Genomic DNA, 16,586 nt, shown 5'->3' with positions numbered 1-16,586 from the left:
ATTTTCATAGGCTTGCTGAATCATGTCAGTTACCAGAGTCAGATCTTCCATTTGCACTAGGAATTTTTCCTTTTCTTAAAGCTTCTTTTATGATTTCGAATATTTTTTTCCTTTATTCTCTTTTTTTAAATATGTATTTTCAAAATTTGGATGCTTTATTATAGAGAGATAATTTACATCGAATGAAATACAAAGACCTCAAGCATACCCTAAGTTAGATCAGTTTGCCAAACTCATATATCTGAGTAACTCACATCCGTATCAAGATATTGAACATTTCCATCACAGAATTTCCTCATGCCACTTCCCAAGTAATCCCAATACCAGATGCAACCACTGATCTGATTTCTATCACCTTAGATTGGTTTTGCTTGTTCTGAGTATCATATTATACATATTACATATTATATAACATATGCAATATTATGTATAATACTTCTTTTACGTATTTTTTGAGATTTATCCATGTTGTTGCTGTTGTCAGTAATTCATTTCACTTATTGCTGAATAGTATTCTATTCTATGAATACCTTATGATTTGTTTATTGATCTTCCTATTTGTGGATACCTGGGTTATATCCAGTTTGGTGCTGTTATGAATAAAGCTGCTAGTAACATTCTTGTTAGGTTTGTTGTGGACATCTGTTTTCTTTTTTTTCTTTCTTTTTTTTTTTTTTTATAATTCTGTAAGAGTAGAGTTTTGAGGTCAAAGACTGGGAATATATTTAACTGTTAAGAAACTGACAACAGTTTTCCAAAGTGGTTGTGCCATTTTACATCCCTGCCAGCAGTTTATGAATTTCAGTTGCTCTGTATCCCTGGTGACATTTAGTGTTGTCACTCTTTCATTTTAGCCCTGCTGTTGGGTGTGTGGTGCTGTCTCACTGTGATCATTGGTGTCTCTTTCAAGAGTATAAATTAGCCCTAATTTGATTCTGTGCCCCACTTGATGTATCTACTATCTTGTATCTCATTTATTCCTTTAAAGGAGTACAATGTAGGGCTTCTATATTTTAGGGAGTGTCTGATTCTGTGTCCTAACATGTCAGTTTTGCCTCTTCCTGCCTTCAGTGGACTTATTAGTACTATTATTAATACTACCCATTTTTTGGTTTCCCTGCAATCCTCCTCATCTTACCCAGCCTTTTATCTCATAACAGCTACCTGTCTGCTTTCACAGGGTCTTTTTTTCTACATCAATTGAGAATGAGAAATAGTTTTCTAAAATTGTTTCTGAGATGATGCTTCAGTTTCCTTGCTATGTACTTTATCCACTGTCTGTGCTGTTTATTTTTCATGCTTACTCATCCAGGAATGAAAGCCGATCCACTTAGACCCAATATTTGTGAACACATAGAATGTGCAGTGTGTTCTGGGACCTGCTCAGTTTGTACCAGGCTATAAGTTTTCTGGTTCACAGCCGGAGGGCAGAATGACATGTCCTAGTTCAATATCAGCTTCTAACAGGAATGCTGCTAATGTAGTTTTGTGTATAGAGATAAGATCTCTTCCCCCACCGCCTATTCTCCTACTCTCAAAACAGGAAACACAAAAAAGGCATCTTTGAGATCTCTTTCTTCCAGGACTCTTCCTTCCTTCTCCCTGTGGTCTTTATTTGTTGGATACGTGTTCTAAGATATCCAGTGCCTGGTCTTGTAAAATCCAAATTCACTGTTTTCTGAAGGTTGAAACTTTCATATGGATATAGAAAGGATGCCCTGCTGTGTTGAAGATGGCTTTAGTAGGAGGGTAGCAGAACAGTTTTCAGGAAAAGAGTGAACTATCTTCCTATCTTCTTTGAAGCCAACAGTTTGGTTTTGTTTTCAGCAGCAAATCATATGTTTGTTGGCAGTTGTGATTCACTTTTCACTGCCATGGGTCATGTTAGTCCCGACATTTCCTCCAGGTTTCTGACTATGGACTGACTGCAGGTCTTGGTTTTTTTTATATAGTCTAGATTTTTCATTCTCCCTTTCCCTCCTCCACCCCCTGTCTTTATAAGGAGTCAAAAATAGGTACTTCTTTCCAGAAACGTAATAAATGTCTTAAGTCCTTTTCAGTTGTAAGATGTTATCATTCTATACACTTCCTCCATGAATCTTGGCTAAATTCTTCACTTATTCAAGTTCAAGTTTGTATGAACGACTACCATGTCTCTCTATTTTACATACATAGATAAATTCAAATACATGATGAACTCTCTATTAGTCTTTAGCATTTTGAAGTGCTATCTCACCAAGAAAACCCTTTTACAGGTGACCAAATGTCCTAGGGGAGAAGAGTGGCAGAAATCTAATTCGTCATATTTTTTTACTTCCTTAAAATGGTGATTAAGTGTATGCCTTGAAAGATACGTCATTATCATCTCTGAGTGGCATCTGAATTCAAGTCAGCTAACTTTTACTGAGATCTTGTGGTGTATCAGGAACCATACTAGAAAGTAGATATATAGAGTTAGATAAGACGTGATCTGTCGCATTGGGGAATTCAAGGTCTTCCTGCTACCTCTACCATTTGCATGTGCAGGACTAGTAAGTCCAGTCTTTGGGATTTTTGATGTCACTCATATTGTTTAAAAATCTTTTGACCCTCATACAAATATATATTTTTTTCTCTTAGGAGTATATTCTTTCTATCAGGAAAGCTTTGACCCTGGAATAATACCGCATTATTCCCTGGGAGTAATAAGATTGGTGAGGTGAGAGTCTTTGAAGAATAACACCAAACAGCACAGAAACTAAGACTGAGGTTTCAGCAGAGCTCGCAGGGCGTCTGGTAGGTACCCTTTGCTGTGTACAATGAAAATCCCAAACTCTGCTCCTTCGGGAAATAAGCCTGTCCTAGCCATAACATTCAAAACATAGCTGAACATTCATTCTATCATCATATGTAAGTGTGTATTATATACTCTAAGCCCAGTATACTTTTCCATGCAGAGGTAAAACAACAAAGTTAAATTACAATCTTCTTCTGAAAGAAAACTTTCACACAATTAGCCTTTGAAATATATTCTCTAAAGTACCATGAAAACATTGTCCCATAAAACAGTGTTTCTAAGAAACACATATCCCTGCCTTTGATTTTTCTTGTCACCACCAATAAAAATAAGAGCCGTGTTGTCTTCTTCATGACCCTCAAAAAAAAAAAAAAATCTTGACATTCTCAATCTTGACTTGCAACACCAACGATACCAAACAAAGATAAAGGTTGGAAGGGAAAAATATCAACTACCTGCCCAAAATATTTACTATAGCAATTCTGAGCTTTTGATAAAGACTCAAACTTCCCATGTATGTCCACTAGATGCAAAAAAGGAGTTTTGTTATTAGGAAACCATATTCAAGAAAGAAGTTGGTCCCACTAACACTTTACTTATGCCATGTGAATTATTGGTCTCTTTTACACAGATGTTTAACAAGTTCTTAGCAAAGCTGTGTTAGACTAGCACAGAGCCCCATCAAATCTGTACTAACAGTCACTGGAACATCATTTAGTAGATTTCTGCTCTCTTTTATGCCATGAGTGGTGGACACTACTTCAGACCACAAATGGGCAGAACGGTGTTATATCCAAAGTTTTGGCATGACAGGATGCTGTCTTCCTCCTTGTGATGATTCAAGACACAACATAATGATTCTGGTTATGGTAGGAGCTCAAGAAATCTTGGCTCATCATTTCTTTTCCTCCAGTGGGTCTTGCTGGTTACTCAGCAGAATGTCCTGCTGAGCAAGGCATCTTTTGTGGCCACTGTCACCTCTGGCATAACCACATGTTTGATATCTACAAGATATCTTTAACCATATTTTGCCAGGAATCCAACTTCTATAGCACGAGAGTCCATTCAGTTTTCTACTACCTATATAAAAGGACAGCTCAATCTTTCTGAAAGGACTGTTCTCAAACAAGGGAGCATTTAAGACAACATGTCAACAAGATAGCCTGGTAATTGATGCCCCTTTCACATCTAGATAAAATGTGTGGTTGGCTCAGATCCTCTTTTCTTCCCAGTGCCCTTTGGGAGCAGGATCTACTAAGGGCACAGTTGACAATGAGAAGCCATCAGTGATTTATAATATGTTCAAGAACAAGACCAGGAATGGGGCCATTATGCAGCCTCCCCTATTTGATTGTCAGAGGATAGATGCTCCCTTAACAAAGGAATCTCCACTGACATTTTCAGAGACACATAAAATAATTGGCACTTGAATGGTTTTTTCAGTCTTTCACAAGAGTACGGGAATGATCTAAAGCTATATTGTATTCATGTCATGTCTTTTTTTTTAACTTTATGTACTTATTTTGAGAGAGAGAAAGAAAGCACAAGTTGAGGGAGAGAGAGAATCCCAAGCAGGCTATCAGCGCAGAGCCTGACACGCGGCTCAATCTCACAAATGTGACATCATGACCTGAGCCGTGATTAAGAGTCAGACACTTAACTGACTGAGCCACCCAGGCGCCCCTCATGTCATCTCTTTTGTTAGTATATCTTATATTATTAGTTTACTTTCAAACAGATGGCCTCACATATTTTTCTAAAGTAGAAAGAAGTCATGTTATGATCATTCTTAAGAGAATTGCCTAAAATACATTCGTTTAATCTCTTAACCATTTTCAAACTGCTGTTGCCTGCCCACCATGCATTTAATACACTATGTGAGGCACCAGTATGAAAAGGTGATCATTTTCTATCCTCAAGAAACACGCAGTCTAGTGGAGGAGAGAACTGTGGTATAGTCATGGAAGGACCGGGGACAGTTACTGAACAAGCAGAAAGAGAGTAGGAGGAGATTCTATAGAGGAAACAGCATACACAAGCTTACAGCAAGTCACATGTCCCTGACATTTGGGACAGTTGCAGGTCACCAGATGGGCAGAGCACACAGGAAGAAGTAGAAAGAGACAGCAAGTGTGGCTGAGAAAAGTAGGTTGGGTCAGACTGTAAAGAGCTTTGAATATGGTGCTAAGTGCTTTCATCTGTGATTCAGGGGAGTCACAGTTAGTAGAAGACTTAAAGTCAAGTCTCTTGATTCATAGTCATGGTTTTCTCTGCTAGATTACACTCGCCCCTCCAAACTCAAATGAACACCTTGCTGGATTTGACCAGAGATTGTTCAATGGAAATATGTAAACTGCCTCTTAAAAGTAATCAGTAAATTCTCTTATTATTATCTCCATCTTATAGATGAGGAAACTGAAGCATAAAGAGTTAAGTAACTTGTCCAAGGTCATACAACTAGTTAGGTGATTGCAGGCAATCTGGCTTCACAGTCTTTAGTCTTAACTACAACACGTACCTCTTTTGATCTGCAGATCTTTATGCATTTTTGTGTTCTACTGATGTTAGCATTGGCAAGTAAGGGCTCCCTTCCAGAATAGAATTGATATCTGGCCAAGTTTGAGACTGAAAGGATGAATGTCTATAACACAGGTTGGGATCAGGGAATGAAAGATACCCCCTAGTCATGTCTCCAAATATCTTTTTCTTTACCCTTTCCTGACTATTTGAAGAAACCAGGCATCTGGGACTGGGCAGCCTCATCCTGTGAAAGGACAGAGAAATACTAGAAGGATCTTAAAAGGATATTAACAGATTTGATGAGACCTCTGAAATACTACAAATACTGCAATTGTGTTTACTGCCCAAGACTTTGAAAGTTAAGGCCTGAAAATCTGAGAGAGAGATTTTGTGCCTGATTAGTATTGGTTGTTTGGTTTTGTTTAAATATTCATGGAGATACTGGCAAAGAAATTGGAATGTAAGCAGGAAAGACAGGCCCTATAAGTGTTTCTCTTTATGCAATGATATTAATAACATCCAAACAGGCCTTAGGGCTGTCTTCTTAGAGCTGTACTTACCAAAGGAGCAAGCTATCATTTTCCTTGGAAGCCTGAATGTTAAATATATTTTTACAACATGATTCAAATATTGTGGTTTTAAAAGTCATCTATTGTGTTTTGAATATCTATAGCTCTTCAATACCTTATTAGGAATTGGTCTAACAATGTAAAGAAAAGCTTTTAATTAACTGGTGTAGGACTTTCTCAACTTACAGTGGGGTCATGTCCTGGTAATCCCACATAAGTTGAAAACATTATAAGTTGAAAATGCATTTAATACACGTGACCTACCAAATATTGTAGCTGAGGCTAGTCTACCTTAAACATGCTCGGAACACTTGCATCAGCCTATAGTTGGGCCACATCATCTAACACAAAGCCTATTTTATAATAAAGTGTTGACTCTCTCATGTAATGTACTGAACACTGTACTGAAAGAGAAAAACAGCATGATCGTATGGGGACAGACTGGTTGTGAGCGTGCTGGTTGTTTACCCTTGTGACGGTGTGGCTGACTGGGAGCTGCAACTCCTCGCCACTGCCCAGCATTACTAGAGCTTCTAGTAATATGTGATATGTGCTATGTGATATGTGGGCTACCACATATCACTAGCCTGGAAATAGATCAAAATTCGAAAGTCAAAGTACGGTTTCTACTAAATACATATGGCTTTTGTACCACCTTAAAGTCAGAAAATCATAAGTCAACGCATCATTAAGTTGGAGACCATCTGCAACAACTATGAGAAGCAGTGATCTCCATTTCCCCAGAAGTGTTTGAGCAGAGATTGAATACCTATTGGAGGGTGGTGCTAAGAAGGAATAAGAGTATGATGTCTGAGGCTGGAATAGAATGGTCTCTGAAGGTCCTTCAGCTCTAACATTTTATGAAATAATTTTCAAGCATTGGCCTGCACAAATACCTTAGCATTCCATTTTGTCATACTCACCTGTTCCATATGGAAAAGGATATTCAGTCCACTTTTTGACAGTAGCTGAATCTTCATGTTCATTTTTATATCTCTGAAATTTTAGTATATGTTGAGCATAGAGATAGACATTATATATCTATATATTATATTATAGATATAGATATATACATATAGATATATAGATTCACATATCTTTGTGTGTATGTATATGGAGAATCCGTTTAATGGCATTTCATTAATCTTCTGACCGTGTTTACAAGGTAGAACATGAGTGGTATCTCTATGATTATATTATAGGTGAAAAAACTGGGGCCCAGGATTTTCCCACATCCTCCAGCCTCTGATGCTTATTTGGAAATAGCCCTTTGAATAGAGTCCTTTATTTTATGTGTGGATATTTTGTTCAGTTTTAATTACAATGAAAGCTCCTTAAGGAGAGGGACCATAGGAAATTTAGGTAACTTTCTATGGATTTTTTCTTTTGTTACCCTAGAATGCACTGTTCTTCATCTAAGATTTCTCCTCCTTACACATGGCTAATATTTAAGAAGCACATATTAAATTGAGTTGTCATACTAACTCTTGCCCAATCTCAGGTCAGAGCACAAGGAGACTGTGCACAACTTGTATCTGATGAGGTATCTACAAGTAAAAGCATCCTGACAACAGGGCAAATTTCAGATAACATGATGCTCCTAGTATCAAATAAGATAAATGTGCAAGGATGACTAAACAGGACTTCCCTCCATAAGTCAGCTCCTGCCTGAGTCAAATGATACATTTCTCAGAAGCATTTGCAAAACTGGATCCATCTCTTGATGCCTTAGGGATCTGTATAAAGCCAAGATAACCACCAGATTAAAAGAATTGGTTTGTTTTCCTGTTGTGATGTTGAGAGGCAGTGATAATGGTTTGGCTAGACCCTACTGGAAAGTACAAAAAAAAAAAAAAAAAGATTCAAAGTCCTCTACTTGGAAATGTATAAGAAATCTCACTCAAGGATCAACTGCATATTTTTACAAGGTCATGGTTTTGCAAGAGACTGGGCCATGTTTTCCCAACTCAATGATTTCACTAAGAACTACGTGTCTTCTTAGAACTGCTAACATTTCTGAGGCATCTTGGTAGACACTAAGTCAAGTGAGCCCACTCGCCAGGGCCAGTCTGTGTTCGAAGCAAACACAGGCCTTATCTCTTGCCATAAAGAGTCATTTGCAATACTCATCAGTCATTCTCCAGCTTTTAACTTAGGTAAGCACAGATCAGCGTCAGCTGTTTTTCCCTTTCTCTATTGAAATGCCCTCAAAACACTGACCTATGCCAACTCTGTGAAAATTCCACCTTTGTTTTTCTTGTCCAGCTTTATTATCACTTCCTTCCCTTCATCTTATCCCCTTGCTCCAAAGCACTGCTTGGTTGGTGTATGTCACTCTCATTATGGATTCTTAAGATGGGACCAGGAGAGTGAGCAATTGACCTTACATGTCTGTTTGATGCAGCTGCCCTGTGTCTTAGAAATGGATCTCAGTTTTTAACCACTGTCATGAGATAGAAGGTTCTTCAGCAGCATACTTCATTGTCAAAATGTGGGAGAAGATGTAGAGAAGGTTTCCAGTAGATGGATTTCTGCTTACTCACTCCTACATATCGCGTTGCCTCTTGCAGAGTGTTTCCAGGGATTTGGTTTTCATTCCATTCTCATAGAAATTCCAGGAAGTATAGATTATCAGTCTCATTTTTCAGAGATGAAGAGAGCAAGGCAAAATGGTGAAGTGGCATGCCCATGGCCACGTGGCTGAGAAGCAGCCAGGCCAGGTCTTGGACATAGGTCTTCTGACACGTGTCATGTCCGGGGCTCCTTTTTTCTCCTCCATGACTGCCTTCCCACTTTCATGGAAAGAATCAAAGCCCGGATGGATAAATAACAACAATAGTAAAGTGAATGATTGGCTTTTTTGCATTTGCTGTGTGCTAGATACCGTACTCATAATTTTAGGTACATTATTGCATCTAGCCTTCATAGGGTAGATGAAGACTATCATTATTATCCCCACTTAAAGAAGGAACTGGGCTTCAGATAGCATAAGCAACTTGTTCAAAGTTGCCCTGGTTGATAGAGACAGAATCCATGCCCAGTTATTGAACCATGGAATTTGCTAGTTCCATAAAGCTAAAATTTTAGGGGGAAAAAAGCACGACCTTGTGAACAGAATCCTGAGCAAGAAGGATAGAAGATCTGAGTCTGAGTTCCAGCTCTGACTCTGTTCATCTGATGATTCTTCAGATTGTTTGCTTCTTATTATAAAATGGGACTGGTACTATTTGGCCTGATATCTCGCAGAGGAGGTCCAGTCAGGCCAGATATGCCTAGGGTCTCTCTAAGCTGGAGAGCACCATTCCCAGGCAAGGTATCATTCTTAGTGTTAGAATGAGGTCAGTAGCCCTGGTAACCTGACAGCTCATAGCACTGCCAGAAAGCCTGGGCTCTTCTCTTAGTCCCCTATTCCCTCCACAGCTGTCAGATCAGCTTGGTTAAGAAGACTTTCATTCTTAGAGAATGTGTCCATGAGAGTATCTCCATTTATATTTATAAAAACTTATTAAGTGAAATTAAGCTGCCCTCTACCAAGTGTATGTTTTTGAGCACTCTTCCCCTGGCTTTGGGGCAAAACAATTGTCAGTCAACAAACTAGATACCGTCACTGCCCTGAAGGTGTTTGTATTCTTTTTTTTTTTTTTTTTTTAATTTTTTTTTTCAACATTTATTTATTTTTTGGGACAGAGAGAGACAGAGCATGAACGGGGGAGGGGCAGAGAGAGAGGGAGACACAGAATCGGAAACAGGCTCCAGGCTCTGAGCCATCAGCCCAGAGCCCGACGCGGGGCTCGAACTCGCAGACGGCAAGATCGTGACCTGGCTGAAGTCGGACGCTTAACCGACTGCGCCACCCAGGCGCCCCAAACCTTGCATTTTCTAAAACACACCCCCCCACGTTGGGTTGGGTCTGGACTATGACCACTGACTTCCCCTCCCCCACCACCATCCCTACTTTTTTAGAGGGGAATTTATCAAAGCCTCTGTTTTTCTTGTATTCATTCAGTCCTGGCTCTCTATTTAGTTGTGATGATAGATATAATATTTTTAGAAATTTTGATGCCTTGAAATACAAATTTAGAATTTATGGGGATTGAGGAAACTACAAAATGTAGTGGGAATTGAAATATACAAAATACTGACTTTCAGTGTCATTTACAGGTCTATGATCACCTTATTTTGGAATATCAAGACGATAACAATTACATTGCTCATGTAATAAGCAGATTTTATTTAAAGAATTATAAAGGACAAAATGTAAAGGGGGGGATAATATATTTGAACAACTTGGGGTTTTTTTTTCAATTTTCAAGCTTTGAATGAAAGTTTTTTTAGAAAGCGTTAAAAATTCTCCTATATTTCAGTCTCTTTAAGGTAAACTTATAGCTATAAATGATGCCTCAAAAACCCTTCTATCATTTATGTGAATCACAGGAAATTGGTGGACAGTTTTACTCCTAGTCCTGTAGTACCAAAGAATAGATCACAGCTCTTCCTTTCAGAAAATCACATTTTCATCCAGATACGTTATCTGCCTCACAGTCATAACTACTTTCACATCTGGGAGATCTTAAACTGAAAATGTCCACAAATCACACAGCCTGGCAGGGTAGGGGCAATCAGGAATAAGGGGATCCACACTGAATTCTGTCTCTTGGTTGATCTTGCATTTCTTCTATAGCATTTCTTTACATTTAAGAAAAGCCCAATTGTCTTATGAACTGTATGAGCCTCTGTAATCTTTTGGTGAGGTTGGGGGACTTACAGCCACATTTCTATGCATTCTCCCTTGTTTTCAGGCTTCGAGGAAAAGAAACCCTGTTCAGACACTGGAGCTTCCTACCAAGGGACTCCGCTTTCTCTGTGGCCAGCTCTAGAGAACCAGAAATCCAGCCTGTCAGGGACAACCAACATCACAGGAAGAAGACACATAATCAGCTCCTTTGAGCCTTGTTGTTATTGTGGTGGTGGTTGTTATTTAGGATAAAATTCAAGGGGGACAGATCAGCTGGCTGCAGGGAAAGTTTTGTGTTTCTTGGCTTAAGCAGATCATTGGGCTAACAGGTTACCTGTAGAGAGAGTCTGCAGTTCATTGGGGACACCACTGTCAGAGCTGTGGTAAACACAGTCTAAGTGACTGATTTTTAAAAAATTTTTAAAATATTTATATTTGAGAGAGAGAGAACGCAGGGGAGGGACAGAGAGAGAGGGAGACAACAGAATCCGAAGCAGGCTCCAGGCTCTGAGCTGTCAGCACAGAGACTGATGCGGAGCTCGAACTTATGAGCCATGAGATCATGACCTGAGCGGAAGTGGGATGTTTAACCGACTGTGCCACCCAGGCCCCCCCAAATGACTGATTTCATAACCTAAGCCAGGTAGGTGTTACATGCTTTTTGGTGGCAGAGAAGGAGTGAAGAAAGAACAAAGACCAAATGGTGGAATTTAGTAATTAAAAACAAAGCAGGAAACAAACCAACAAAATTTCTTTCAACAGCCAACATATTTTCCTGTTTAGGGAACTGTCGTTTCCTACTTTAACCACAAATAACAAATAATAACATAAATTAAGAATAGATGGCCAGTCTTCTCAATAGGGGCAGGGAAATTAGACCGAGGAATTCATGAGCTTGTCTTTGGGGAAAGGAGGGAGGCAAAGAGAAGATGGAAATGCCACTGTCCGTTCTCTGAAATCGAGAGACTTCTGTAAGCTTCCAGCAGAAACACACCTTTTGTCTGATGCCAAGGAGACCCACAAGAGCTTACCAACTTTGCAGCTTCACTGGGGACTCCATAGAGTCAGGGCATGATATAATAGTGTTCTGTTTGTGTACTTTGACAGATGTAAGGCAACTTTACGAAGTTCATACTCTGCTAGGGCTGGGGACCAGCACAATGTGGGCAGGAAAAGAGAATCCCTCTGCAGGACAAGGTTTTCTCAACCCTCTGGCTCTCAGAAGGGCCCTGAGATGTCTACAGTAGGCGTATCAAATCTGTCAGCACCATTGACAAATTCCTGAAGTGCATCTGTCTGTGCTCCATCCTCGAGAGAGCCGAAGGACGTTGCAAGAGGGATTGAAGGGCTGGCTAGAGAAACAGTCCCATGTGCATCTACAGTATGACACCCAGGAATGCACCACCCATGTGAGCGCAGGTGCGAGCGGCTGGTTTGCCCTCTTGCCAGAACGGGCGTTGCTCCTTTGGTTGCCCGGCCCGTCCTCATGCTGTTGTGTGCCCAGGGAGCATCCCCAGGGGCCGGTGCAGATCCAAGTTGGCAAATTCAAATGGTAAGGAACCCCTGAACCTTGCCAAGTTAATCAAGGATGTGTGTTCAGAGCAGCACTTACTGGTGACAGAGGCTTCCTGAAAGGGGTGAGTCTCGGCCTAGCCGGAGAGTGCCGTCTCGGGTACAGTGCCAAGTTAGTGCACTGGTTTACCTCTAGTCCACACCCACATTTACTCCTTCTAGCTCCTTCTCTCCAGCCTCAAGACTGAACGTGTATGATGAGAGGATTGGCAGTCCTGGTCACAAGGGATAGACAGAAGCTGAGCTGAGGGGTGGTGGCACAGGTGCACACTCAGGAAGAGCTTAATCATTCATTCAACTGGGCTCTAACCGCGTCTTCAGTCCCAGATTTGAGCCAGGAGCGAGCCTACCCACAGCGAAGCCCAGCAGTTGGGGAAGCAACCAGAGGCAGAAGAGTTCACCTTCTGGCTGAGTAGTGTTCAAGGACAGAAAAGAAAAAAGCAAAAAATGATTATAGCTTTAAGCACTTGCACTGCACCTGTGAGTCCCTCCAAGGTCCTAGAGCAGAGCACGCAGGGAGAGCTGGCCTCTCCCTCTTTTTCTCGTGTGTGACTTTCTTCTTTAAATTTATTCATTTTTTTAATCTTTTTTTTAATATGAAATTTATTGTCAAATTGGTTTCCATACAACAGCCAGTGCTCATCCCAACAGGTGCTCTCCTCAATAAATGTATTCATTTTTGAGAGAGAGACAGACAGACAGAGCATGAGTGGGGGAAGGGCAGAGAGCAAAGGAGACATAGAATCCAAAACAGGTTCCAGGCTCTGAGCTGTCAGCACAGAGCCTGACGTGGGGCTTGAATTCACAAACCATGAGATCATGACCTGAGCCAAAGTCAGACACTCAACCAACTGAGCCACCCAGGTGCCCCATGTGTGACTTTGTATTTCTCCTCATGACTGAAGTTCTTGGCAAATTGATTTACCTTGGATAAGAAAAGTTGGGGTCAGAAGAAGGTGGCTCCCAAGGACCTACACGTCCTTGCTCCTGAGACCCATTCCCGGGAGAAGTCTAGATTGGCCTCCACTTAGTCTGCTTGCAAACAACTGAAGTAAGTATCCCGCCAGTGGATTTGGGCTGCTACCCAGGCTCCCAGGCGGGAGGTCCATATCCCCCTCCTGTGCAGCAGTCCTCACGCAGTAGCCCCCGGGGAGTGAGGAAGTTTATTTCAACAGGAACAATTCTCTTGATGACACAAGTCCTGTGAGCTGAGGTTTGTTCTGCTTTTGCTCATGGGGGCCCCAATTTACCCCCTGCTCTTTATCCACTTTCCTTCTAACCCCCTAGCGGATAGTATTGCCATCTCCACAGATAGTATTGCTGTCTCCACAGATAGTATGGCTCTTTCCCGTGCGAGACTCAGAATGTGATTTTGTAAGATGCTCCAACTAGGGCAGTCATTGCCAACCTCCTCAAAGGAGTAACAGGACTTCTCTTCTCCTGAGTGCCATTGCAATGGCTTCCTTTGGTGGCCAGAGCCATGGACAGTCAGAACACATTAAGCACACAGAACACATTAATCTCTACTCTGATAAGCAAGACTTTGTTGACTTCTTTCCTGTTTTGCCCTCAAGGATGCAGGGAATTGTTAAGTGCATCCCACAACCCTGCCATGTCTCCTTCAGAAAACTTGGAGGCATCCTCCCAAAGGTGTGACAGTTTACTATGCCCAGGGTATCTTGTCATGCTAGGGTAGGAGGTAGATGAGAAACCTATGCCTTTCATATGGCCACCCTCACATCCAGCCTTCCTGGTACCCTAATCCTTAATGCCACCAGAAGAGGGGTTAGAATGTTCCAGAAGAAAATGGTTGGCACAGTCAGCTTAAAAGAGATTATTCTGAAGCTCTGGCTCAAATTTTATACAGCCATTTATTCACCTGGTGTTTACTGGGCACCTACTATGTGCTAGGGTTCTAGAGCTACAAGGTGGATGACAGATGCTACTACCACAAAGCCAGGGGAGTTGAGTCTCTGGCAGACCCTCATGGCCAGTGATGATTCTGTGATCAAGGCAGATATCCTTTGGTCCCAAGGAGGCTTTGCTGTGGGGGACTGCCCCCTTGCGCACTTCTCCTGGTGGGAAGAAGAGATAAGGTATGAGGAACAAGGGTGCAAGGAGGTGCTTCTCCTGAGGGGATTCAGGTGCTTGTGAATTCCTTCAAGAGTTTCAGTTAGCCTTAAGCAACCCAAAATGTGCTTGCCTTTCTATAAGCCCCTGTTCCCTGTGTGTGTCCAGTTTCTGAGTGGGCAGACAGCATGTGAATGAGAACTTTAAGAAGGTAGGACTATTCTTTCACTCTTTTTGCCTTTCTCTATTTAATTTCCTCTCTTCACTTTCTTTCCTTTTATCCTGCCACACTCTGGTCACCTTTCAAAAAGCTTAGTGGCCCCTCCCCGCCTACAGGATTGAGTTCGGACCTCTCAGCTTGCCCTTCCATGGCATGCAGTCTCAGTATGGGACTGTTGAATATGGCATCAGACTGACCATTTTCATGGTCTTTTTCAGTATCTGTATTTCACAGGGGTTGATGGGCTGCTTCTTCCAGGAACCTGAGGGTTAGTATTTTTCCTTGGAAATCAATTTTACTTACTGCATAGAGCCTGTTAAAGACAAAGGTCCTCTCTCCAACCCCGTACCCCCAGCCAAACCCAATAGACCTATGTGAGCAAGCCTTCCCCTGACCCCAAGCTCTGACCCTTGGAACAAGCTGAAACAAAGTGCGCCCTCATGTTTTTCAGCAACAGGGTGTCTTGCCTGCCCTATCCCCATAACTGAACAGTGATTACAATCCTCTGTACTTTAGTATGTAGATAAATGATTAACAGTGGGCTGTACCTTTTCCCGGGTTGTAAAAGGATAACTGGTTAGAGTCCCAATGTTCTCCTTGTCAGCATAGGAAATGTAGGAGAAGATACCATCTCAGGCTACTCGCCTCTAAGACTCATAGCTAACATGTGGCAGGTTCCAGCTGGGAATCTGAGTACGGTGACAGATGGCAAGAACCTCACAGGTGAGCCTTGGTGACTTTGACCTTTCTTAGTTTCGATCCTTTTCTTCCATCTTTCCCTTCTGGGATTGGGGATGGGCAGGGGACAGGGAGTATGACTAGGATATCAGTGGTTGTACAAAGGTCTCTGTTTTGATAAGAAATGGACAAGGACACTGTGTGTTGACATAAAGGCCCACTGCAGACCCCAAGTATTCCAGGGGAAAGTGTGGGTCTGGCATGGGCGCAAAGATAAAAAGGCCAGCGTGATATATATATACTGGCAAGATCACATGACAGACAAGTCAGTCTTAGGGGAGTGGGAAGGGGCAAACTGGTGGGGTGGGGGGGGGCAGGCGGGGTAAGGAGTAAAAGACACTGGAGTCAAGGATGCATTGTCTTGATGTGGAGTTGGAAACATCTCCAAATCCAGCGGGCAGGTAGAGAGAGAGAGACACCAGCCAGTGAACTGTATGGAGCCGCTGGAGCCCGTCCGTGCCAGGAGCGAGTCTGGGTGATTTGGGGCCAAGGTGGTTTGTTTGTTTGTTTGTTTAGCAGGCATCATTCTTTAGAGCAGCCGTTAGTTTACAGAAAAATTACAAAGAAAGTACAGACCGTTCCAGTGTCTCCCAGTCTCCCCTACATGCAAATTCCTCCATCGTGAACATCTTGCATTAGTGTGGTACATTTTACAATGATGAGCCAATATGAATACATTAGTATTAACTAAAGTCTGTGGTTTACATCAAGGTTGACGCTTTGTGTTGTACAGTCTATGTATTCCCCATTACAGGCCCGTATGGTATAGTCTCACTGCCCTAAAGTCCCATTTCCCCCAATCCTCCTTTCTTCCAAACCCTTAGCATCTTTTTACTCTCTATATTTTGCCTTTTCCACAATGTGCTATAACAGGAATCATATAGCATGTAGTCTTTTCGGATCAGCTTCTTTCACTTAGCAATGAGTATTTAAGTTGCCTCCATGTCTTTTCATGGCTTAATAGGTGATTTCTTTTTAGCACTGGGTACTATCCCATTGTATGGGTGTGCCACGGCTTGCTTATCCATTTGAGCGGACTCTTCAATGAGTTACAAGGCAGAAACAAAGGAAAGAGCAAATGAGAAAGTAGAAAGATCCATGAGAAGCAGAAGGCCTGGGGAAATGGAATAACTTGAGTGCAGAGGCCTGAACTGGCCTAAGGCAAGGTTCTTGGGACCGTGCTCAGTGGGAGAGGCCAGCTCCTCAATGACCCCCTTCCCTGCTCTAACAGAGGGAAACCATAAGGGCTGGAACCAGGCCAGCTTTGTTCTGAGAGCCCGACACATTGCAGGCATCCAATAAATAGTTGTTGAGCCATCTAAACTTCGAGAATCTTTTCTAAAGAGCAAGCTTGCCCGATCACCAGAAGATCTGAAGCTGGCCAGT

The 16,586-nt window shown here is 41.8% G+C and overlaps 1 protein-coding gene across 3 annotated transcripts in view; it reads left to right on the top strand.

Annotated features, from left to right (window-relative positions):
* Positions 1-16,586, top strand: part of PRLR (prolactin receptor) — a 166,793-nt gene that overhangs the window by 23,356 nt on the left and 126,851 nt on the right. Inside the window, exon 2 of one of the 3 annotated variants that reach the window (XM_086676926.1) lies at positions 10,665-15,185. The exons of the other annotated variants lie outside the window; for them this stretch is intronic. The gene's annotated coding sequence lies outside the window, so the exon portion shown is untranslated. The remainder of the gene's footprint in view (positions 1-10,664; positions 15,186-16,586) is intronic. 3 annotated transcript variants of the gene reach the window in all.

The sequence above is a fragment of the Puma concolor genome, chromosome A1 (assembly GCF_028749965.1).
Source record: "Puma concolor isolate L17-30 chromosome A1, mPumCon1.1.hap2, whole genome shotgun sequence".
NCBI classification, from domain to species: domain Eukaryota; kingdom Metazoa; phylum Chordata; class Mammalia; order Carnivora; family Felidae; genus Puma; species Puma concolor.
The sequence above is the reverse complement of the archived record's forward strand: the minus strand, read 5'-3'. Positions and strand labels throughout refer to the sequence as shown.